This window comes from Lolium perenne, chromosome 4, assembly GCF_019359855.2.
Source record: "Lolium perenne isolate Kyuss_39 chromosome 4, Kyuss_2.0, whole genome shotgun sequence".
In the NCBI taxonomy this organism is placed as follows: Eukaryota; Viridiplantae; Streptophyta; class Magnoliopsida; order Poales; family Poaceae; genus Lolium; species Lolium perenne.
Genome location: NC_067247.2, coordinates 50,297,929 through 50,324,010, shown reverse-complemented (window position 1 = coordinate 50,324,010; position 26,082 = coordinate 50,297,929). Strand labels below are relative to the sequence as shown.

The 26,082-nt window shown below is 41.2% G+C and overlaps 1 protein-coding gene across 2 annotated transcripts in view; it reads left to right on the top strand.

Moving 5' to 3' along the window:
* The window catches only part of LOC127292478 (uncharacterized), a 65,253-nt gene that overhangs the window by 12,013 nt on the left and 27,158 nt on the right, over positions 1-26,082 (top strand). The window lies entirely within an intron of this gene.

Below are 26,082 nucleotides of genomic sequence, written 5' to 3'. Positions count from 1 at the left end.
GAACGGGGAGGGAGGAGGGGAAATGCGGCTAGGGTTCTGCCCGACCACAGAACAGGCCTCTGGGCCAATATTTCCGTCTCCTCCGTTTTGGGCTAAAAGTCTGCCCAAATCAAAACCAATGTTTTTGTTAAAAATAAAAACAAAACCAATGTTTGGCGCGCGAATGCATGCCTATATACGTACGTTCCCCAAAAAAAAAGTACGTACGTGTGTATAGTCGTACCAGCTTGTTGAGATACACATGATCACCAGTCAGCTCCAGTGTGTGTGTTTCAAAAAGTACACATCACATACATGCCATAGATGCATGGAAAAATTGGCCACGCCACGCATACATGTCAAGGTGCGTTCGAGCGGACGATCACGGCGTCAATCAAGGCTCGGGTTGTGCATGTCATGCGTTCGGTATATATTATCACGAGATCACCAAAGAACTGAAACTCGACGCCGATGATCAACCTAACTAGCTAGTACGTGTGGGGCAGCATGGTCGATGAGCCACACGCTAGACCGTTTGTTGCTCGATCGTATGTGTACCTACCTACATACATGATACATGCATCCATGTGAGACCTAGGTCATCAAAAATCAAAAAAGGGAAAAAGAGAAGTCGTGAGAAAAAGGCTTTGTTGATTGTGATGGGATCGATGGCATGTGGACTTGATTTGTAGGTAAGGGAAGTTTCACCATGGAGCTTTGTTCGGATCATGGGCCCGGTAATCACCTCATTTACTTAATCAGAGAAGTGACATATGGTATGTTGAATCCAGTTTATCACGCTCTCGGCAAACCATGACCATAACCCTAGTGCATTGAGAAGAAAACGTTCAGCAAAAACTAATACTTCGCAACTAGCCTGATATATCAATCATTTTTAGAAGCCACACTCGACAAACACAAGCTCTCACAAACATGTACCTATGCCAAGCGTAGCTCTCGGAAAAAGGCGGTGCTCGATAACCAATGGCCACCATGATTCACCAACATGCGTGGTTAAAGAAAGATGGTGCATGTAGTAGTGACAATTGATAAACGCTAACGGCGCAGGTATGCCAAGTGTGGTCTCACATGGGACTCGGCATACACATTTTTAATTTTTTTAACAATTTAAAAGAATTTGTTTCCTAGGCCATAATTTTTTTTATTTTCCGTATTTATTTGCCCGCACTTTATCTTTCGTTTCCCCTCATGTCCAAATCTCCAACTACGAGGCCACCGAGCAAAAATGTGAAAACATGGGCTCATTTTCGGTTTTTCGAGTCATATGATATACCCTAACACAAACAATGATAAAATCCCTCCCCTACTTCCATATGGTCCTATATGTATATAAGGGCGTTGTGAGGTGTAAAGAGCCAATACACAACTCTCAAGTGGGAGCCGCTTCACATGTAGGACTATCTCGTAGAAAGTTTCTAGACTTATAGTGTGAATCTCTCACTTCGAGGTCACTTGAGAAAATTAAAATGGGCTACCCCTTTTGAAGTAGGTCTAGGAGGTAGAGCCCACCGATTAGGGTTTCACGTGTGAAACCAAACGATGAGGTGTATGGATCCCTCCCCCCACTTGCATGTGGTCCTATTATATGTATATAGGGGTGTTGTGAGGCGGAAAGAGCCAACACATAACCATGAGGGGGCAACTCGTTCATAGACATGACTATCACACATGAATGTTATGGCCTTATAGTGTGAATTCTCAACTTTGAGACCACGATAGGGATTTTTGTTAAAACTCGGTCTCAATTATTGTTTTCCATGTTTCTTTGACTTACTCTTACACAAAAAAGAGGAAATCCCGTTATATAACCCCCTCTACCTAGGCAGCCTGCGGGACGAGTCTGTGCGGATATGCGCAAGATCAATGGTGGGTGGAAGGCGAAGCTAGCATGGTTGTCCTCTCAACCATCACGCTTTGGGCGAGCGGTTGGAGGGTGGCGGGTTGTGTTGCACAACCATGGATTACTTTTTCTTTTGTTGTGTGTTAGTTTCAAAACAAGTTGAAAGTATTATTAGTAGTTGTAATACACAAGGGAAGAGAATCATTTAGTGTAGCAACCCCTCCTTTTTAGATACTAAACGGGGAGCTCCGTGTCTCATATATACCATTTGTTGAGGTGGTCCGGTACACGTTGTTGTGTGTTGCACTCTTTGTCTTGTAGGCATGGGAAGACTCATTGTGTAGTTGTTGAGCTAGGTGAGTTGACTCATTGCTTTCGCATCAGTGACGGGGGATGCAAGTGTGAAGACATTTGACCATTCACGGTGTTGGGCACAATATGGATGATGGGATGACCTCAAACAACGAGGTTTCGCTATGGCCACGTCGTTGACGATCGTTCTCGTTCCATGCTACGTCCTAGGTTGTGTGTGGATCACTGTTGTTGGACTCTTGTTCTTTGGTACGGGACGCACATGAAAAGACAAGAGTCCAAGGCTTGAGTTTGCACACTCACCCACTCGAAGGTGGCTCGCAGAAACCACATATTTTATAAGTAGAAAGTCAAGTTACATGAATGAACATATGTTTTCAAACAGTAGGCTCAAATAGCCCAACTTCGAATTAACAAAGCCATCAACCGGCTAGGAGGACAACACAACTCCAACACACACACCGACACCGTTGGAGTTACCAGCTTACAATACAAGCACATACCCGAGCGAAAACGGCACCCAAAAACAACAGCAAACGACTACCACTAACTAAGATAAACTTGAAAAACTGGAGGTATTCATCTCGAGCAAATGAAGTGCGAAGGGTGTCGCCGGCATACCATCACCTGAATCCCCACCAGCCGACTGCACACGAGCAACCGCCGGGCGCAAGTGACCATGGAAAGAGAAGCAAGAGAACGCTGAGGTCTCAAAAGCAACGCTTCCTAGAAGGGGAGCGACACCAAGGTGACGCCGTTGATCGACCCAACAAGGGCCAAGGTTTTCACCTAGAGACATCCGACCATGAAGGGGCAGCACCGAGGCTCAACGAAGACGCCTCCAAGGAGGAGAATGGCACCCAAGAGTGTCACCGTCATCGGCTCCGGACAAACCTGCAGGCCTAGGTGGCCTCTCTAGCCACGGCCAGGCCACACCGGCCAGATCCGAGGGCAAAGGACAGCGTCCAGATCCGCCGTCGAGGAGGCTCGAGCCGCCCCCGGCGCCCACGGCCAGTCCGGCCAGCCACCCCCCTAGGCACACACATGTAGCACTGGCAAGGAGGCCCCTTTCCGCCGCGACCTCCCGGGTCGCCAGAGCCACGAGCACCTCCTCACCGCCGCCTCAACTTGCGACCGGCCGCCCCTGAAGCAGCTCGCCGGCCACCGCCACGCCAGGCCCCGCCGACCGTCGCCGATCTGCACTGCCGCCAAAGGAGGACGTCGTCCCGCGCCGGTCCACCTCGTGCCAGGTAGTGAAAGGCCCGCCGCCGCCGGCACTACGCGGGCTTTGCCCGGCGGCGGCCGGGGGTGGGGAGTGGGAGAGGAGGTGGAGGGCTGAGATCTAGGGTTTCCGCCCCTAGGTCGTGCGGGCAATCAAGGAGTAGGTCGGGCCTTCAATCGAATGAACATATGTGGAAACTAAAAGACAAACCATGAGAGAAAAAATATCCTAAAAACATTGCATATGGAATCCTAAAGGGATTCACAAAGTCTCATTGGTGATGGTACTTCTTTGATTTTATCATTGGTAGACCCTCAACGTTTCTTCCAATATATATATCTAGACGGCATTGGAGATTGGCGGTGGCCAGCTTCGGCTATTGCATGAAACCATAAGGATAGTTTTCGAAGTTGTCTTGCTTCGTGTACATGACATGACCTAGTATTAATTCTACAATATACACAAGTGAGAGTATGTGAAGTGGCTTACTACGTGAAAACAAAACGCACGGATGCATGCATATATGGAGTCTAGTCGTGCATGTGTACTAGTCTATATACACACGCGTTGTTTGAACCTAAGTAAAGACGGCGCCACCAAAACGAGATTTCAGAAGACGAGATTAAGGCTAAATAGTCTTTAGTAGATTAGTTAGTATTACGATCCTACTTACAAAAATCTTGATGTGGCAGTTAGTTATGGATGAGAGAGAAGATTAGAGTATCATGTAGGTAGAATCAGATTATCATAAGACATCACGAGAAAAGTTAGTATCAAATAAATCTTGTACACAGATTTGTATTGGGATTCTACAAATCAATTAATATAGCAAAACTATGATACTAATCTATGATACTACGCATTATGGATCTAGTATCATAGAAAAGTATCATATACATGATACTACTATATGATACTATCCACTATGGCCAGCCTAATTGACTGTGATTAAGCCGATTGTTTCAACCAAGAAATTAAACGGCGAACGCCTCGGTTCGCTGGACCGTCAATTAATCCCACCTCCAGCAGATCACCACACCACCCATCCAACACAGTAAACGCCTCGATCTCGCCCCCGACACATCTATGCTCTGCTTTCCATTCCCGCCGCCCCTGGTCTCTGCCTCCACCGAACGCTCCCTCCGGCCACATCCCTTCCGGCGCCGCCCTTTTTCCCCCAGCCTTCCTCACCTCCGCTGTCCCCTCCTCCCTCAGACATTGCTCCACCCCTCTGTCCCCTGCACAAGAACGGCCGCCGCCGCCCGAGACTCGCGGATGAGAGAGGCTCCAACCCCAGGAACCACGGCATCGTGGCGGCATGTTCGCCGGCGCGCGCGTGCACCGGTAGGACGGCGCGCGGCGCCCCGTCGAACCCACTGCCCGCGTCGCGCACGTGGCCAACGGCGGATGCTGCACGTCGGCGAGGTGGTGCCGGCCAGCCCGACGCGGCGGCGCAGCTCCGCCGTGTGCTGCCCTCCGTTCAGCGTCCTCGACCGGGGCGAGGCCATCGTTGGGCCCTGCTCCAGGACGTCGCCTTCAAGGTATGCTAACCAAACCCTAAACCCAATCCTCTTCTCCTAATTCAGCATGGCTGAAAAATCGTTTCTTCTTTGGCAGTGGGAGAAGGAGCGGAGGCGTCGTAATCTTCGAAACCAAGGCATTCTAAAGCCGGTGTCATGTCATTTTTCTGGAACAGCGATTAATTGTAGGGTCCTTACCAGCTCAAATGTTATGTTTGTTTGAAGTTTAGCATGTAACCCGCGATGGCACTATCATTCCAAAATAGTGAAGATAGCGTACGGTGCAAAGACTTGATTTTGCATTTCATTGCCATTAATAAAAAATCTGATTGGCAGCTATTATGCATGCATAAGCCACACTGGGCCTGCTCTTCAACACAAATTTCTATTTCTTATATTCAAGTAACATTTTATAATTGTTTAGGCAATACCAATATAGGAACCAAACCTAATTGGTTGTATGGGCGGTCACTCTTAAAGTCATGCTAACTGTTTCTGTTAGTCTCATATTTACCAGCTTGTCTGTATAAAGTAGTTTTTCCGGAGGATGACTGTGTTCTTTACTCTTTGGTTAATTATTGGTGATTGTTTTATGTTTTATAGGTGTGGCCACTGCAAGAAATTCGCTCCAGAATATGAGCAGCTCGCTACAAGTTTTAAGAAAGCTAAATCAGTCTTGATTGCCAAGGTAACTCTCGTGCTTTTGGAAATATTTGATACATTAACACTAACATCAGATTCCTCAAACAATTGTGTAACATACTGTTATCAGCCTCTAAATTGCATTTTTTTATGGTCAATTTACTAAGTTTCCCTCTATCCAGGTTGACTGTGATGAGCACAAGAGTGTGTGTGTGTGCAGGAAGTACAGAGTTTCTGTCTATCCAACAATCCAATGGTTTCCCAAAGGTTCCTAAGAAGTGATAATATATACTTTGTTGTTGATTAATGACCATGAACTCTTGTTGTAAGATAAAATCTATAAACTTAATGTTGAACTCATTGTTTATCTATGAATTTCAACGCACCGCTGAGCGTTGAAACCCTTCAGAATATGTTAACTCTGAAGTAGGTAAAATCAAACTTGTGTTTTAACACATTTTTCAACCATGCTGTCTTGGTGGGTAACAGGTCAATTGGGCTCTTTACGACCATGTAGAACATTTAAGCTTTCACCACATGGAACACTACATTGATAGCTATAAGCAGCACACTGAAGTATGAAATTACACAATTAGCTTTGTAGCAGTGTGGAGTTACTTCCGATGAGTCTTTGGTCCTTATCACTTACATATGCAGATGTGCTGTTGGTACCATTCATCTGTGGTTATTACCACAAAAACTGCTGGAAAGGTTTATGTAGCAATCTGTTGATGACATCGTAATTTCTTTTGGGACACAATAATTTTGTCATTTGAGTTCTATGGCCTATTTCTCTTTGCTTTTTATCTGGTAAAATGAGTATTTTTTGTTACAAATAGAAACTGTATAGGAATCTGAATTTCAATTTAGTGGTAGTACTGGCCCAACAGTAGTAATAGCCACGTGTACCTTCCTAGTGCTTTACTAGAAGCTGGACAAATAAGAAAATAACATTTGAATTCCTTTTATTCATGCTAACTACTAGTTAAGCATTCACTGTTTTGCGCTCAAATTGGTATATGCTACTTCATATTGTTTCTTTTATGCCTGATGGGACCATCTAATACGTGATTTGCAAATTTTATTCAAAAATTAGATAACTTTGTATGGTAGTGATGAGCCAACTCTACTCGCCTACCGTCGTCGGTGTAGCGTGCAGACTACTAATCTGGGATACCGACCTAAGAAAGTGTGCTTATAGCGAACACAATATGGAGCCGTAAACTTTGTTTCATCCACTGCCTGGGATGGTGTCTTGCGTCATTAACTTAAATGTCCAATGGATGAAGAATTTTTATTGACAATGCTAGTAGCCTTTCTGCTCCCTTGTTTTTTATTTGGCTTGTAAGAAATTCATACTAAGTAAATTGGCCATGTTCCTGTGAACAGGGATGGAGAAGGATGTCATTGCTCCTTGAGGACCCCACTTCAGAGTCTTGAAGGTTCAAGTTGGTGTGGCGTCCTTCACCGCCACAAAGTTCCAGCCGGCGGTGACAACGCACCCTCTTTCCCTGCATCATCTACCATGAGGTTGTAGCAGCGGGCCCACACATCACCTCGGCTCTGTCCTGGCGTTCTTCCGCCACAGCCTGTGAGCCACCTCTGAGTCCTTAGTTGCTTTTTATTCATCATGTGAGCATCAAGCGTTTAGTTATTACATATGTATGTTTTAGATAGCTTGGGAAAACCTTATATGATGCATCTCATACCATCAGTATGAGATGATCAGAAACTAACTAGTTTGTAACTTTCTGTTAATGTAAATTTTAGTGTGAAAGTGATTAACTATGGTTGTTTTGGAGCACATTTCTGCTAGCAAATTGGACACTAAAGTAAGTTGTGCTTGGCTGCTTGCTAAACATATTTGGATGGTGTTGAGTGCTGCTATATTGGTTGGTGTTGACTGTTGAGTAGCTGCAAGCAAAATTGTGGTAAATGTGTCAAGTTATCCTCCTTGTTTATTGCAATGTAAGCATTTTAGTTCATGTTACAAATGGAAGTCTTTCCGTAATAGGCTAAGCATCCTGAGGTTGAATTGTTTTAACTTCTCCTCTACTCATTTTAATTTTTAAAACTTGGCCAACATATTACACCAAAATGTAAGATCATGATTTGTTAGCACTGTGCAACCAACGGTAATACTATGGTACCTGACAGTACCCTATTATAATTGAACTACTGATGCCAAGAATGTGTCATTCTTGCCATGCTAGATCATACCCTAGCACAAATTTGGCAATAGATAGACAAAATGCGCCTATAATAAGATGTTGGTTTAGGTTCATGTTTGATCTTGCCATTAGCTTTGCTTCTACAGTTGCATTTAGTAGAGCTGATAAATGCTTCAAGATTTACCATTTTCGAATTTGAAGTGTTAATGCTTAGGCCATGGGAGTGTTGTTCTTCAGCTGGATTGTTTCTGGCATTTGTGATGGACGAAAATTAGAGCTTATGTATTTCTATCCTTATATCTCTTTTGCTCTTTTACAGTGAAGCTTTGCTCTAGGAGTTGTTTCTTTTGTGTCTAGTTGGTTTCTTTTGTGGTCGGGCTGCTGGGAGTCCTTTAAGCTATTGTGTTTATGCTTCCTGATGTTAAGGTGGGAATCTCCAGCTTTTTGGATTAAAAATATAATGTTTTCCAAATTGGTCTTCCTCCTTTTTCTAAATATCATCAGATGATAAGATAGTGTCTATTGTACACACTTTTAGGTGGTTATCCTCTTTGGGTTTATTTATGTGTTAGGGCATTTCTGAATAGCATCAGATGATAAGCTTATGTCTATTGTACTCCGTCTCCCATGTGTTCTGTGATACCACGGACATCTAGCCGTGGTTATTATGTGCTTCGGCATATGCGAACATGAAGTAGCTCCTTTGGTTTGCTTTGTTTAATATCAACTGAACTTTTATCTTGAATAGCCATCTTACCTCTTACACATCATTGCATTCTTTTGTTTGTGTTACAGATGCTGAATTAGCTCCATTGAAGCCCTAATCGAGCTAAGCATGTCATACTTGTCTATCTGCTATTTTTGATACTGCTATTGTGTTGTTTTCATTTGGTTTTTGTCATCTACATTCAGTTGGCGGTGTGCAATTAGATGGAATCCAGAACATTTGACCGAATGGTAATGCTGGCATTAATAAATTGTGCAATTTTGTATCTGTAGCTGGTATTGATTTTGAATAATAATTGATAGCCTCAACACTAAAATAGCAGATAGTGGATACAGTTCTGCACGTGACAAAAATATATTGATCTTGCATTTCTGGGTGTTGTTTCATTAAGTAGTACAGCAGCCACACTATAATATTCAAGGGAGGGTAACACACACATTGACACATACCTACGTGCATGGTGTCCTTTCCTTTTTGTTCAAATTTGTTGTCATGGATTATATGCATGCAGATAGTGTTGTACAGAGGAATCACCACACAATGGTTACAAAGAATCACCTAAGTACTGCCTTGTAAATTAGGATTGTTGCTTATATATTATCCGTGCATTCATTTATTCCCTTGATTCTGTGTAGTTGCTGTAGCTGATGGAGTACAGATGTCAAGCAGCTCGGCATGGTCTTGTTCGCCAGCACCATCAACCCACCAGCAGAAGACATGTGGCGGCATCGACAAGCGAGGTCGAGATGGTATTCCGGCTTGGAGATGAGCTGGCTGGTTTGCGCTATTTCACCGACCTCTCCGCCAAGGCCCATTCTGCGCTTGGCAGTTGGACGCCGTCGTTGAATGTTCTGATGGAGTCTGGTGATATTGCGTCAGCGACTTGCTATGACTTCGTTATTTGACAGGGGAGTTATCTGAAATACTATCCTTATGGAGCAAACCAGTGGCATTTTTTTGCTATATTTGCCACTAACTTGCTATGGTGTTCAGCTGATTAGACATAAGCAACACTATTTTCGAATTTGACCTCTTAGGAGGCTTGTAAATCTGAATTCTACCTTTCCAATGAAATGAAACGCAGTAGACATTTCTCGAAAATAAGCAGCACTAGTTTTATCATTTTAATCCATGATGCAAGTGTAGGTAATTTTCGAATCCTACCCTTCATTGTGACTAGCGTGTGTCAACCTGATAGTCGTTGCAATTGATTTGACTGTGCATGTAAATGAAAAGAATTCGAAGAAAACGTAGAGAGGCTGCTCTACACTGTTTCTTTATATGATGTGTCATTCTTTAATAAATATGTCATCTTCTGTCATTCATATACGTTGTTTCTTTTCCCTCATGTGAGAAGCAAGCGATTGATGTTTTCAGCTCTAATTATATGTTGCAGTTGATGTTTTCAGCTTTGGTTGTGGTCAGTTTGAGTGCTTTGTGTTTTCTAATCTGGTACTTGCCTTAATTGAATTCAAGATCTTTTGACTGTGTATGCTGGCCTGTAGATATACGGTTGCTGCCCTGTCATGTGGATTTTAAGTCGAAACCATCCTCCTAATTTATATATTCTTGCTAAATCTGATTTTAGAGCTGACATATCATGTTTTGTTCTTGTTGAAGGATATCGAGAAGAGGACTAGATGACCAACATGGGTAGCTTGGAGTTGCAGCCTAATGCATCACTTGGAGGAATCTGGAAGACCTGGGCAGTGTGGCCTTCTGCTGCTTCGACTCCATGTTGTGTCTAGGTAGATTCTGATTCCTCTCCGGGTTCTGGCAACTCTTACTTTATTTATGGTTTTTTTTTTTTGGAACATGGTAATTTTATTAATTTAGCAGCATTTTACATAGAGTAGCATGCACTCAGGAACACTGAGCACTGATGATACATCCCTGTTTAGACAAACTTTAGTAGGAGAGTTTAGACATCTGAAGTACAAAGATCTACCCTGAAGCTTAAGAGCAAGCTTGGCCTGATGGTGAGCTTTGAAATTGAGACTTCTGGATATGTGAAAGATCTTGCTTGTATTGAAGGAAGAGCTGGCTATTATATCTGCCAGTTGTGGCCTAATTGTCCAGTGACCTGGAGCGTTGATAAGATCCTGGGATGCCACCGCTGTTGCCAACGTTGCATTGTCCGTCAGAAAGGTAGTACACTGGAGTCGAAGTACTTCTGCTACCTTCGTTGCAAGCAGCAGGCCAAAAGCTTCAGCTTGAATTGCTGAAGAGACTGGAGGAGAGACTGCCGAGATGTAAACATGTGAGCAAGGTCTATCTTCACCCAACTGAATGAAGAGACCTAATCCGGCTGACATCGGTTGGCCATCACGTCCTGGTGACCATGCAGCATCTGTAAAGACAATCGGTCCTGTAATGTTTGATGTGTCCTTGACTGTAGTTCCTGGAGAAGGTGCCATCTGCTGCGGAAGAATAGGTTGCACCTGCAAACATGCATTTGGACCTGCAGGCAAAGAAGCAACAAGTGGTGTGGTAATAGCTTCATGTATAGTTGTATGAGCAGCTAGATGGGATGCTTCCTGGTGCATTGCCTGGTCTTCTGTGCCATATAAAAGGAGAGCAGAAGCCGCGTGATGAACCTGCAATACTGACCAAATCTTTCTGTTGAACAGATAATCATTGCGTGCTTTCCAAATACACCACAGTAAGGTAAACATTTTTTCAAGAGACATGCTAGATTGAGCAGTATGTAACATAGATTGGATAATATTTGAAGGATAGAGAGTAGTATCAAAAGCATCGGTTTTAAACCCTACTGAAGAAGAAAACCATACTGCTTTGGCAAAGGTGCAATGAAAAAATAAATGAGAGTCAGTTTCTAGCATACCACACCTTGAACATTCTTTTGCAATGTGCTTTGAGAATTTCGAAGCTCTGGCTCCCGACGCAAGTGCCCTTCTAATTAATCTCCAAGCAAAGGTTTTGATCCTAGGAGCTAATTTTTTATTTGTCCACACATCCCACCAGATTTTCTTCTCGTCGCTAGATATTAATTCTCGAGAGTTGCCTCTAGCATCCTGCAAAAAACACTTGTATGCGCTCTTTGTTGTGCATTGAGCATTAGGTGTGTGTATCCAGCATACTTCATCGTCAAAATCGGCCTTTATAATGGGAATTTGTAAAACTTTGGTTTTGAAGTCATCACCAAAATGAGAAGCAATCTTTTGTTCATCCCAATGTTTTGTGTCAAGATGCCAAAGATCTTTGACGATAGCAGGACAAATGGAACCCGGTTGGGTTAAAAGATGATCATAAATATTCTTCCAGTCCGGGCACCAAGGCGAGGACCAAATACTTGAATTACCTTTGGCAAGTTGCATATGAATAGAAGTTTCCATAAGAGGAAGAACTTTTAAAACGGAAGACCAAAAGGCAGATTTTGGTAAATTGGTATTTGTCCTCCAAATAGAAGTCTGTGGGAAATATTTAGATTTCAACACAGCAGCAAGGAAAGAATTTGGTGCTTTGATAACACGCCAAACTGAAGAAGCAATAAGAGCCAAATTCATGGTGTAAATATTTCTAACACCCAACCCTCCGGGTTCTGGCAACTCTTACTTTATTTATGGTGATTATGATAATGATCTGGTCACCTAGTTGTCTAGTTGTGTTACTAAGAATTTGCCATCTGGGCCTGTTATTAGAGGGTCGTGGTGCTAGTATTTGAATCCACATGATCATTTCCTGAATATCTCTCATAGATGGCACTCGGATCTTAAACTTATATGACTATTTCCTGAATATTTGTCACTTGTTGGCAAACAACATTAAAGCCTTTTTCCCAAGCCAGTTGGGGTAGGCTAGATATGAAACCCAACAGAAATAAAAGGAAACCAAAACAAATAGGAGAAGGAAAAAAGAGAGTAAACTAAGCTTCCTTGACATGGATCGCTCATCTCCATCAAGTCCTATCAGAGCCAAGACTTTAAGTCCATTTCAATCCCTGAATTTTCTTTTTCAGCCTCCGCCCAAGTCAACTTTGGTCGTCCTCTACCCCTTCCAAAGTTGACTTGTTTGTGTTGATCTAGACTTGCAATCTGGGTTACACTATGAAAGCCAATATTTTCTTTTGTGGAATATTTACAAGGTTTTGTATGGTTGATCCAAATGGAGAACTATGTTGCTAGTGATTAATTGCCTATGTTGAATATGGTTACTTCTATTGAATCTAGTTCTAGTACTTCATCATGTGATGAGGCTTAATTGCCTATGTTTAATAATTGCCTAGTTCATTTAAATGGTTCTAGAGTAATTATTTTTGATTAACATTCTAGCATGTGTAAGCTTATTTATTTTTAGCCAGTTCTAGTTCTAGCTTGTGTAGGCTTAATTTTTTATTTATTAATGTTTCAGGTTGCTTTTGAACCTTTGCACTGAATGAATTACTCAGCAGTTGTGTGAAATCACCCTAAAAAAACTAGTATGTTAGTAGTTCCATGATTTGAAACGATTTGTATATTCATGTACGGCGAGATAATTTTGATCATCTTTTTTTTTCATATTTCTAATTGCACATTTTTGCTTACTCTGTTAACTACCTTTCGATCATCTTTATTAATGATCTCCGTACAATTGTATGGGCATGGTCGTGTCTTGTAAAATCTATTTTGAAGCTTCAGAATTCTTTCTATACGCTTCTTTCAAGTGCCATTGCCTAATATTGTCCTACGAGCTTTGACTAATAGTGCCATTAACTCTTCTTTAGGCTGTTGGTTGGTCGGCGGTTCATGACTCATGCTTACTATAGATTGATTTCCTTAATAGTGTGACTTCTAAGTTATTTCTACTATATCTCATATGTTGCTGCTATTGTTGACTGAATCTTGTGGGCCTTTGCTAGATCATAGATAGTTCATAGTTCATGAAGTATGTGCCCGTACGTTGTTGTGCACTCTCGGTGGCTTGATGAGAGCCTTAGGTCTGGGGGCAACCCGTCTTCACGATACACTTCATGGTGGCAAGTGTATCCTTGATGACCCACAAGTATAGGGGGTGTATCGTAGTATTTTCGATAAGTAAGGATGTCGATCCCAACGAGGAGCAGAAGGTGTTGACAAGCAGTTTCGATGAAGGATTCACTGTAAATGCTCACAGACAAGTATTCAGAGGGTTTTGATGTAACAGTTGAATAAAGTACGAGTAAGTAAAGTGCGAGAGTAACAATTGCAGCGAGTGGCCCAATCCTTTTTAGCACAAAGGACAAGCCGGTTTGTTTACTTATAATGACCAAACGTTCTCGAGGACACACGGGATTTTAGTCTAGTGCTTTCGCTACATACGGCTAAATAATCTTCATTGTTATGATAAGTGTTGTGTGGGTGAACCTATGTTAATGTACCGCCCTTCCTAGGACTAATACATACTTGTGATTATACCCCTTGCAAGCATCCGCAACTACAAGAAAGTAATTAAGAATAAATCTAACCACAGCCTTAAACTCTGAGATCCTGCTATCCCTCCTGCATCGATATACCAACGGCTTTTAGGTTTCTGTCACTCCGGCAACCCCGCAATTGGCAAACGAGTACAAGATGCATTCCCCTAGGCCCATAAATGGTGAAGTGTCATGTAGTCGACGTTCACATGACACCACTAGAAGAATAACACCACAACTTAAATATCATACCATTGAATATTACTCAACCATAGTTCACTACTAGCATTTAGACTTCACCCATGTCCTCAATAACTAAACGAACTACTCACGAGACATCATATGGAACATGATCAGAGGTGATATGATGATGAATAACAATCTGAACATAAACTTGGTTCAATGGTTTCACTCAATAGCATCAACAACAAGTAGAGATCGATACCGGGAGAGTTTCCCCTATCAAACAATCAAGATCAAACCCAAATTGCCACGGCGGTGACGGTGTCCAGCGGTGGAGACGGCGGTGATGATGGTGGAGATGATGATGATGGTGATGGAGATGATGTCCAGCTCGATGACGGTGACAATGGCGTCGATTTCCCCCTCCCGGAGGGAATTTCCCCGGCGGATTCCTGCCCGCCGGAGAGCTCTTTTCTCTCTGGTGTTCTCCGCCCCGCAGAGGCGGCTGTAACTCTTCGCGAGGTACCCTCTGTGGCTTAGGTTTTCGGGACGAAGGATTTCGCGAAAAAAAAGGAGGCGAAAGGGGCTGTGGGGCCCCCACACCACATGGTGGCGCGGCCAGGCCATGGGCCGCGCCGCCCTATGGTGTGGGCCCACCCTGGGTCCAGCTGGCTCCTCCTTCTGGCTTCCTTCGTCATCTTGAAAAATAGGATTTTTGGTATAATTTCCTTCCACAGTTGATCTTCCGAAATATTGCGTTCTGACGGTGCTTTTTCCAGCAGAATCCTGGCTCCGGTGCTTGATCCTCCAATAATGATGAAACATGCAAAATAGATGAAATAACATAAGTATTGTGTCCCAATATGAAATATATCAATGAATAACAACAAATTATGATATAAAATAGTGATGCAAATTGGACGTATCAACCCCCCCAAGCTTAGACTTCGCTTGTCCCCAAGCGGCGAGCTCTCAGAACAGGACCACATGTTTATGGAGTGAAGAGTCGATAAATAAAATACGGACAAGAAGCATCATATTCATTCGCACAAGACATTATAGTAGACAACTTCCTCATATAACTCAACTTGAAACAAGTATAAGGTAATCACAAATAAAGGTGCATAAGAAATCATAATTGGTGATGGCAAACTTCGTTCTTGGTCAGAGAACAATTAATGATTATACTTATCTCATTGAGCAGCGCTCTCATGTTAAAGTTTATAAGGCACAACTTGCATACTCAATCATAATGGTCTCTTCATGATCATTGATAACTTGCAAAGCTATATTCATTCAGATAAAACTTGTACTAAACAAGGAAGAATAAAAGACATGATGAAGCAAATCACAATATAATGGTTTGATCACAACTACTCAAATGCTTGCTTGAGATGGAGGGAAATAGGTTCTTGACTCAACATAAAGTAAAAGACAGGCCCTTCGCGAGAGGAAGCAGGGATTAAATCATGTGCTAGAGCTTTTTCAGTTTTGAAATCATATAAAGAGAATAAAAGTAACATTTTTGAGAGGTGTTTGTTGTTGTCAACGACTGGTAGCGGGTACTCTAACCCCCTTGCCAGACAACCTTCAAAGAGCGGCTCCCATTTTATTTTTATTTTGTGTGGCACTCCTTCCAACCTTTCTTTCACAAACCATGGCTAACCGAATCCTCGGGTGCCTGCCAACAATCGCATACCATGAAGGAGTGCCTTTTTATTTTAGTTTTATTATGATGACACTCCCCCCAACCTTTGCTTACACAAGCCATGGCTAACCGAATCCTTCGGATGCCGTCCATCAATCACATACCATGGAGGAGTGTCTATTTAGTTTAATTAATTTGGGACTGGGAATCCCATTGCCAGCTCTTTTTGCAAAATTATTGGATAAGCGGATGAAGCCACTAGTCCATTGGTGAAAGTTGCCCAACAAGATTGAAAGATAAAACACCACATACTTCCTCATGAGCTATAAAACATTGACACAAATAAGAGATACTAAGTTTTGAATTGTTTAAAGGTAGCACATGAAGTATTTACTTGGAATGGCGGAAAATACCATGTAGTAGGTAGGTATGGTGGACACAAATGACATAGGTTTGGGCTAAGGTTTGGATGCACGAGAAGTATTCCCTCTCAGTACAGGTCTTTGGCTAGCAAGGTTAATTAGCAAGCATAAGAGTCGAGGGAAACAAATAAATATACATGTGATAGAAACAATCATGCATCTTCCTTATAAGCACAAACAGTTTTAACTTCAGAATAATAAGCTATGAGCTAACAGGAAAGAAAGACAATGAAACAACTACATGTATTTCTCTTTTCTACTTAAACCTCAAAGTGTTGTTGCTATTGACCAATGCTAAGTTTGCCAAAACCAAATAGATTTATTCAATGCTCCCAAAGTGATACCAATACTAACAACAAGGTAAATCATATAGTAGAGATTGCAAACTAAAATAAGATGTGCAATATGTAAATGATAAGACTTCTCATTAATATTCCATAACGATAACTCACACCAAGGGATACATAGACAACCAACTAAAGGAGAGATACTTCCAAACTGCAACCCATCTTATACGATAACTTCCCTACTCATGATATGACACTACTTGACAATAAAAAGTAAAAGGTAGTGATGATGTGATACCGCGGCACTCCCCCAAGCTTGGAACAAACCAAGGGGATGCCAATACCGATGATGAATTACTCCTGCGGCGATGGTGGTGATGAACTCCCGTCATCAAACTTCCAAGGAAGAGGCTCTCCATCAAGAAACGACATCTTGGTCTCGGGAATCCTGAAACTGGCAGCACGGCTTATGTATTTAAACTTTGTTTTCATACTCACGGTTCTGATTCTGAACGTCATAGAGTTGTGCTTGGAGCTTGTTGGTGGTGTCGTGAAGTGAGAGGATGTCGCTCCAAAGCTTTGCAGTTTCCTTCTCATGTTCAGCAATGAGTTCAGACACAATCCTGTGGAAGATATCCACCTCACGCTCAGCCATCTTCTTGTATTTGAAAACCTCTTGTTCTAGCTTCTCCATCCTATCTTCCAAGCTTCCTTCTCCTTTAGGACCCTGGACATCCTTGACCTGCAGTTCTCCTTCAACAAGCAGCAACTCCTTGGGGTGCATCCTCAGCTCCTCCATGTACAAGTTGCCAACATCCTTGCAGGAGCTGTCCTTCGGAGTTTCCGACGAAGACATGATGGCTCTAGATCCGAAGCAAATCCTGGCAGAAACAGCTCGAAACAAAACACGTCGAGAAAACGATATACGGACCTCCAGGGGTCCGGGGGATTATATAGCAAAAATTTTCACGACAAAAGGAAAGTACCAGATCGAACCAGAGTCGGAAAGGGGCGATGAGGCGGCCAAACCATAGGTCGGCGCGGGCCCAGGTCAGGCCGCGCCGGCCTATGGTGGCACCCCCTCGTGCGTCCTTTCCACTCCGTTTCGAACTCGTAATTTTTCATATTTTCCAAAAACAGCAAAAATATTGTTCGGAAAGTAAATTGCGTACTTTTCATTACCAGTACTGTTACCTATTCAAAGTCGAGTTCTGGCGGACTGTCAATTTGCCCTTTGATGAAAGCCTCCGGTGTTTCCACTTGAATAATATCAACATCAACATTATAAGAATCACCCGAGATATAATGCTTGAGTCTTTGTCCATTCACCACTTGCGTGGCATTGCCTTGGAGAGAGCTAATTTTAATTGCTCCTGAACGATACACCTCCTCGACAACATATGGTCCTTCCCATTTCGAGAGTAATTTCCCTGCAAAGAATCTGAGACGAGACCGATACAATAGGACTTTATCCCCAATATTAAATTCTCTTTTGATAATCCTTCTATCATGCCATTTTTTAACTTTCTCTTTAAAGAGTTTAGCATTTTCATAAGCTTCACTTCTCCATTCATCTAGAGAACTTAATTGCAACAACCTCTTATCACCGGCAAGTTTAGGATCTTTATTTAATTCTCTAACAGCCCAATAAGCTTTGTGCTCTAGTTCTAAAGGTAAATGACAAGCTTTCCCATAAACCATTTTATAAGGTGACATTCCCATGGGATTTTTATAAGCAGTTCTATAAGCCCATAGTGCATCCTTCAATTTACTAGCCCAATTCTTTCTAGTTTTATTAACAGTCTTTCCCAAAATAGATTTAATCTCTCTATTTGATAATTCTACTTGACCACTAGTTTGAGGATGATAAGCGGAAGCAATTCTATGATTAATACCATACTTAGCAAGAGTTTTTCTAAAACCTCCATGAATAAAATGAGAACCTCCATCAGTCATAATATATCTAGGCACTCCAAATCTAGGAAAAATAATGTCTAAAAGCATTCTTAAAGAGGTCTCACCATCAGCACTTTTTTTTTTTTTTGTAGGTATTGCTTCCACCCATTTAGTAACATAATCAACAGCAACAAGTATGTGAGTGTTACCTTCTGAAGACGGAAAAGGTCCCATGAAGTCAAATCCCCAACAATCAAACGGTTCAATAACAAGAGTATAATTCATAGGCATTTCATTACGTCTGGAGATATTACCAACCCTTTGGCATTCATCACAAGATAAAATAAACTTTCTCGCATCCTTGAAGAGAGTTGGCCAATAAAAACCTGATTGTAGAACCTTTTGCGCGGTTCTTTCTCCGGCGTGATGTCCTCCATAAGCACTACCATGACATTTACTCAATATCTCTTGTTGTTCATATTCGGGAACACATCTTCGCATAATACCATCCACTCCTTCTTTGTATAAGTGTGGGTCATCCCAGAAATAATGCCTCAAGTCATAAAAGAATTTCCTCCTTTGCTGAGCTGAAAAGGTTGGAGGCAAGTACTTGGAAACAATAAAGTTAGCATAATCAGCATACCAAGGACTGTCTCGCGAGCTCACCTTTATTACAGCCAATTGTTCATTTGGAAAACTATCATTAACAGGAACAGGATCATAAGCAATATTTTCCAATCTAGACAAATTATCAGCAACAGGATTATCAGCACCTTTCCTATCTACAATATGTAAATCAAATTCTTGCAAAAGAAGTACCCATCTAATAAGCCTCGGCTTAGCATCTTTCTTTGTCATAAGGTATCTAATTGCAGCATGATCAGTATGAATAGTAACTTTTGAATCAACAATATAAGATCTAAATTTATCGCAAGCAAAGACTACAGCTAATAATTCTTTTTCAGTTGTAGCATAATTTCTTTGAGCAGCATCAAGAGTTTTACTAGCATAATGAATAACATTCAGTTTTTTATCTACTCGCTGTCCAAGAACAGCGCCTACAGCAAAATCACTAGCATCACACATAATTTCAAATGGTAAGTTCCAATCAGGAGGTTCAACTATAGGAGCAGTTGTTTCTCAAAAAAAAAAAAAAAAAAAAAAACTATAGGAGCAGTTGTTAAGGCTTTCTTTAGAGTTTCAAAAGCTTCCTTACAATCATCATCAAAAACAAATGGTACATCTTTTTGAAGAAGATTAGTAAGAGGTTTTGAAATCTTGGAGAAATCTTTAATAAACCTCCTATAAAACCCAGCATGACCAAGAACACTACGAATACCTTTAACATCCCTAGGATAGGGCATCTTCTCAATTGCTTCAACTTTAGCTCTATCAACTTCAATACCTCTCTCAGAAATTTTATGTCCCAATACAATTCCTTCATTAACCATAAAGTGGCATTTCTCCCAATTAAGAACAAGGTTAGTTTCTTCACATCTCTGCAAAACTTTATCAAGGTTTCGCAAGCAACTATCAAAAGAATTCCCATAGACGGAAAAATCATCCATGAATACCTCTACAATACTCTCACAAAAACCATGAAAAATAGCAGACATGCATCTTTGAAAAGTAGCAGGAGCATTACATAAACCAAAAGGCATACGTCTATAAGCATAAGTTCCATAGGGACAAGTGAAAGTGGGTTTCTCTTGATCTTTAGCTTTAACAGCAATTTGTGAAAACCCAGAATAACCATCAAGAAAACAAAAATGAGTATTTTTAGACAATCTTTCTAGCATTTGATCAATAAATGGTAAAGGGTAATGATCTTTCTTAGTAACTTTATTAACTTTTCGAAAATCAATGCACATTCTATACCCTACAACTACTCTTTGAGGGATGAGCTCATCATTATCATTAGGCACAACAGTCATTCCTCCTTTCTTGGGAACGCAATGCACAGGACTAACCCATCTACTATCAGCAATAGGATATATAATACCAGCTTCAAGAAGTCTTAATACCTCATTCCTTACCACTTCCTTCATCTTCGGAATTAGGCAATATTGATGTTCAACAACAGGCTTTGCATCATCTTCCATATTAATAGCATGTTGGCAAATAGAAGGAGAAATCCCTTTCAAATCGTCAAGAGTATAGCCAATAGCTCCTCGGTGTTTCTTCAATATTTCCAATAACCTTTCTTCCTCAATCTCTGAAAGCTTAGAACTAATAATAACAGGATATATTTTCTTATCATCAATATGAGCATATTTAAGATTATCAGGCAAAGGCTTTAAATCAAAACAGGATCTTCCTTTGGTGGCGGTGTTGTACCCAAATCTTCCACCGGTAAATCATGCTTGAGAATAGGTTGGCGAAGAAAAATTTCCTCAAGCTCATCTCTTTCTTTCCTAAAAACTTCACTCTCGCTATCCTCCAAATGTTGCTGCAAAGGATTGTTAGGAACAAGAACAATAGATGCACATTGCTCCATTTTAAAATCATCACTAGGCAAATCAGCTTTATAAGGAGTTTTGGTAAATTTAGAGAAGTTAAACTCATAAGATTCACCAGCAAATTTAGTCAAAATTTTCTCTTTCTTGCAATCTATAATAGCTCCACAAGTATTTAGAAAAGGTCTACCAAAAATAATAGGACAATAATCACTAGCAGCAGAACCAAGTACCAAAAAGTCAGCAGGATATTTAATCTTACCGCATAAAACTTCCACATCTCGAACAATACCAATTGGAGAAATAGTTTCTCTATTAGCCAGCTGAATAACCACATCAATATCTTCAAGTTCACAAGAATCAATTTCGTGCATAATCTCCGTGTAAAGCTCATAAGGAATAGCACTAACGCTTGCACCAATATCACATAATCCATAATAGCAATGATCACCAATTCTAACAGATAGCATAGGAACACTAACTTGTTTGGGTTTATTAGGATGTGAAACAATATTAGAAGCATCTTCACAGAAAATAATATGACCATCCTCCACATTTTCAGTCACAAGATCTTTAACTATTGCAACAGCAGGTTCAACTTTTATTTGTTCTTCAGGTTCTACAGGTTTCTTTTCACTTTTATGAACCGCACTATTTATAACAGAGTACTCCTTCATTTTAGCAGGGAAAGGAGTTTTTTCAATATAAGCTTCAGGAATAACATGATCAGCAGTTTCAACTACAACGCATTTATTAATAGATGAATCAATTTTATCTTTATACGGTTCATGATACTTATCAAAATTCTTCTTTGGCAATTCATAATGAGAGGCAAAAGCTTTATAAAGATTTGCAGCAACTTGAGAATCAAGACCATATGTAGCACTCATATTACGAAATTTATCAGTATCCATAAAAGCTTCAATGCATTTATAATCATAAATTATACCTGATTCTCTATCCTTGTCGTTCTCCCAACCTTCAGTATTTTCTTGGATCCGATCAAGAAGGTCCATTTTAAACTCTTCTTTGTTGCGTGTAAATGATCCAGAACAAGAAGTATCCAGCAAGGTCTTATCTTGAAAAGAAAGTCTTGCATAGAAATTATCAATAATAACATTACCAGGAAGCTCATGAATGGGGCATTTGAGCATTAAAGACTTCAATCTCCCCCAAGCTTGGGCAATACTCTCTCCATCATGAGGCCAAAAATTATATATGCGATTCCGATCCTTGTGAATTTCACTTGGAGGATAGAACTTAGAATAAAACCGGGGCACAATATCATTCCATTCAAGAGAATCCCCATTATCCAGTAATTTATACCAATGCGCCGCTTTACCAGACAGCGATAAAGAGAATAGTTTCTTCCTCACTTCATCCATAGCAATACCTGCACACTTGAATAAACCGCATAATTCATGTAAGAACAATAAATGATCTCCAGGGTGGACAGTTCCATCCCCTTCATAGCAGTTATCCATAACACGTTCAATAATTTTCATAGGTATTTTATATGGTATCACTTCCTCACCTGGCGCCTCATCCACTACCGTTGCAGTAGTAGTAGATTTCCCAAATAAAAATTGAAGAGAAGATCTCTCCATAATGACTTATAGCAGCAGGCAGAAATAAAATCAGCACAAACAGTAAAGGTTTTCCTTACCAATTCCACTTACCAATAGCGCTTCACTCCCCGGCAATGGCGCCAGAAAATAGTCTTGATGACCCACAAGTATAGGGGGTGTATCGTAGTATTTTTGATAAGTAAGAATGTCGATCCCAACGAGGAGCAGAAGGTGTTGACAAGCAGTTTCGATGAAGGATTCACTGTAAATGCTCACAGACAAGTATTCAGGGGGTTTTGATGTAACAGTTGAATAAAGTACGAGTAATTAAAGTGCGAGAGTAACAATTGCAGCGAGTGGCCCAATCCTTTTTAGCACAAAGGACAAGCCGGTTTGTTTACTTATAATGACCAAACGTTCTCGAGGACACACGGGATTTTAGTCTAGTGCTTTCGCTACATACGGCTAAATAATCTTCATTGTTATGATAAGTGTTGTGTGGGTGAACCTATGCTAATGTACCGCCCTTCCTAGGACTAATACATACTTGTGATTATACCCCTTGCAAGCATCCGCAACTACAAGAAAGTAATTAAGAATAAATCTAACCACAGCCTTAAACTCTGAGATCCTGCTATCCCTCCTGCATCGATATACCAACGGGGGTTTAGGTTTCTGTCACTCCGGCAACCCCGCAATTGGCAAACGAGTACAAGATGCATTCCCCTAGGCCCATAAATGGTGAAGTGTCATGTAGTCGACGTTCACATGACACCACTAGAAGAATAACACCACAACTTAAATATCATACCATTGAATATTACTCAACCATAGTTCACTACTAGCATTTAGACTTCACCCATGTCCTCAAGAACTAAACGAACTACTCACGAGACATCATATGGAACATGATCAGAGGTGATATGATGATGAATAACAATCTGAACATAAACTTGGTTCAATGGTTTCACTCAATAGCATCAACAACAAGTAGAGATCGATACCGGGAGAGTTTCCCCTATCAAACAATCAAGATCAAACCCAAATTGCCACGGCGGTGACGGTGTCCAGCGGTGGAGACGGCGGTGATGATGGTGGAGATGATGATGATGGTGATGGAGATGATGTCCAGCTCGATGACGGTGACGATGGCGTCGATTTCCCCCTCCCGGAGGGAATTTCCCCGGCGGATTCCTGCCCGCCGGAGAGCTCTTTTCTCTCTGGTGTTCTCCGCCCCGCAGAGGCGGCTGTAACTCTTCGCGAGGTACCCTCTGTGGCTTAGGTTTTCGGGACGAAGGATTTCACGAAGAAAAGGAGGCGAAAGGGGCTGTGGGGCCCCCACACCACATGGTGGCGCGGCCAGGCCATGGGCCGCGCCGCCCTATGGTGTGGGCCCACCCTGGGTCCAGCTGGCTCCTCCTTCTGGCTTCCTTCGTCATCTTGAAAAATAGGATTTTTGGTATAATTTCCTTCCACAGTTGATCTTCCGAAATATTGCGTTCTGACGGTGCTTTTTCCAGCGGAATCCACGGCTCCGGTGCTTGATCCTCCAATAATGATGAAACATGCAAAATAGATGAAATAACATAAGTATTGTGTCCCAATATGAAATATATCAATGAATAACAGCAAATTATGATATAAAATAGTGATGCAAATTGGACGTATCAATCCTCTCCTAACATGCTTCTTATTTTGCAACTAGATTGTTATTCTGACATCAATAGCTTTAGTGTGCCAAGAGTTTGCACCTGGACTCCTCTGTTTAAGTTTTACAATGATATGTGTTTTTGTAAGCATTTCTGTTTTTCTTTGGCTGTCTAATGGAAATAGATTCAAAATCAACTTTGGTGTGTCACTTGTGTATTTTCTTTGCATGTCTTATGGAAATAGCTTCAACAGCAACAAGAGCTTAATTGGGATCAGCAAGCTTTACAACTCGTGTGTCTTAGAAGAAATAATAGATTTACAAGTGACAAGATCTTTGAAAAACTGACGTTCACTTGTATCATCTTGAGGCTATTTATTTTATGTGGAAAATGGTTGATGAGAAGGAAATAGAAAAGTCAGAAAATGTTCTTTTGGGCATAAAGGGATGCCATAGTTCTTTGCTTTTCCACTAATGATGTATTTGATGAAAGCGGCAACTTTCTTATTTATGCCACCTTTGGGCATAAAGGTATGCCATAGTTCTTTATGTACTTCGATATATTGATGATGTTAAAGAATATAATTGTTCTTCTGAAATAGCATGTATATATATAGTTGCTCATCTTGAACCATTGACCTTTTATCGCCCAATTATAAAAATCATGTTGTGCTCCTAGTTACTGATCGAATGAATGAGTAATGCCATATGTACTTATGTATGAGACATGGTCCTGTAAGTCTTATTATCATAACACATACTCAAGGTTGTAAATTTGCACACGAATATGCTTCCCCGTGTCCCGGAGAAGGTGGAGAACAATAAGAGGCTCCATTGACATTAGAAATTTGCTGGTAATATCAATGACACCAAGGATTCCGGGAGAACATATACCTTTAGATATGCTAGTTCAAGCATCCCAGGAGAATGTCTTATTGGCCGGTGTCCAGTGACACCATGTTCTGAATTTTCTCCATGTATGCTATTTCTTATAAGTTTGATGCAATGTGTCATCCTTATTACTCTATAATCATAGAGAAACCTAAGAGGCTCAAGATGCAACCAAGGGTACGGATGAACTAGATGCTAGGAACTACAAACCCATTCCTCTCATGGCGTTGTCGTTGGATATTTATGCCTGATATATCTCTGAAGTACTATCTTGTTTGTGTGTCTGAGTAGTAGTTTCCTCTCATGCGCTCATGGAGCTTTTGTTGTCATGCATGTTCTTTGCAGAATGGTCTGAATGTTTGAAGCATAAAATCAGCTGGTTATCATCATTGTGTCATGTTTATCCCCCTCCTGTGAGCAAGAGTTGATGTTGTTAGCTTTAACATGCTGTGAAGTATATTTGTACCCTCTAATAAATAATACGTAATGGGAAATCCTTCCGGTGTTGCTGCAACATACTCCATGAAGGCCGGATTGAGACGTTGGAGCTGAAGAATGCAATGGAGGACATGTAAATGCACTTGGTGGCTGGGCACGGGAAAGAGCTTGTGTGGTCAAGGTGACAGAGGGCTACATTTTGTCCCTGATGGCTAGGTGAGAAAAGGGTCTGCTTCGTAGGAAGAATGGTGGAAGTGATGCTTTTTCATCCTGGCTCGGGTGTGAAGTATGTTGTTGTTAGCGCTGGATGATGAATTGCTCTTGTTATTATATATATGGTGTAGATCCCGGTGCTGTTGCCGTGGTGAGGTGGTGTTTTTTTCTGGATACTTGTCAACAGACATTGATTCTTCATGTATCATTAGTCAAGTTTGTTCCTGAGAGAAGAATATAAATTAGTTTATGTCTTGGTTTATGTAAATCCAATTCATACAAAGAGGTGATGGGTTCCTGTAAGGATGATCCTGAACTGGTTGCTGTATTTAGTTTCGGTGTGGTGCCATGTATTATCCTGGTTGTATTGAAATGATATATATTCTGGTTGTACTGTTTGCATGACGTACTGATGTGCTCTGATGGATGCAACTTGCAGTTACCCAGCTCGTGTATATATTTCTTTCTTGTAACACATGTTACATGAATGTTGTGCTAGCTATGGTTTGTAGCATCTTACGATGGGGTACTGTAGCTTTGATAATTCTTCAAACTTGCGAGTTTAACTTTTACAAGACAAATGGTCATTGAAAAAAATCTTGCAGA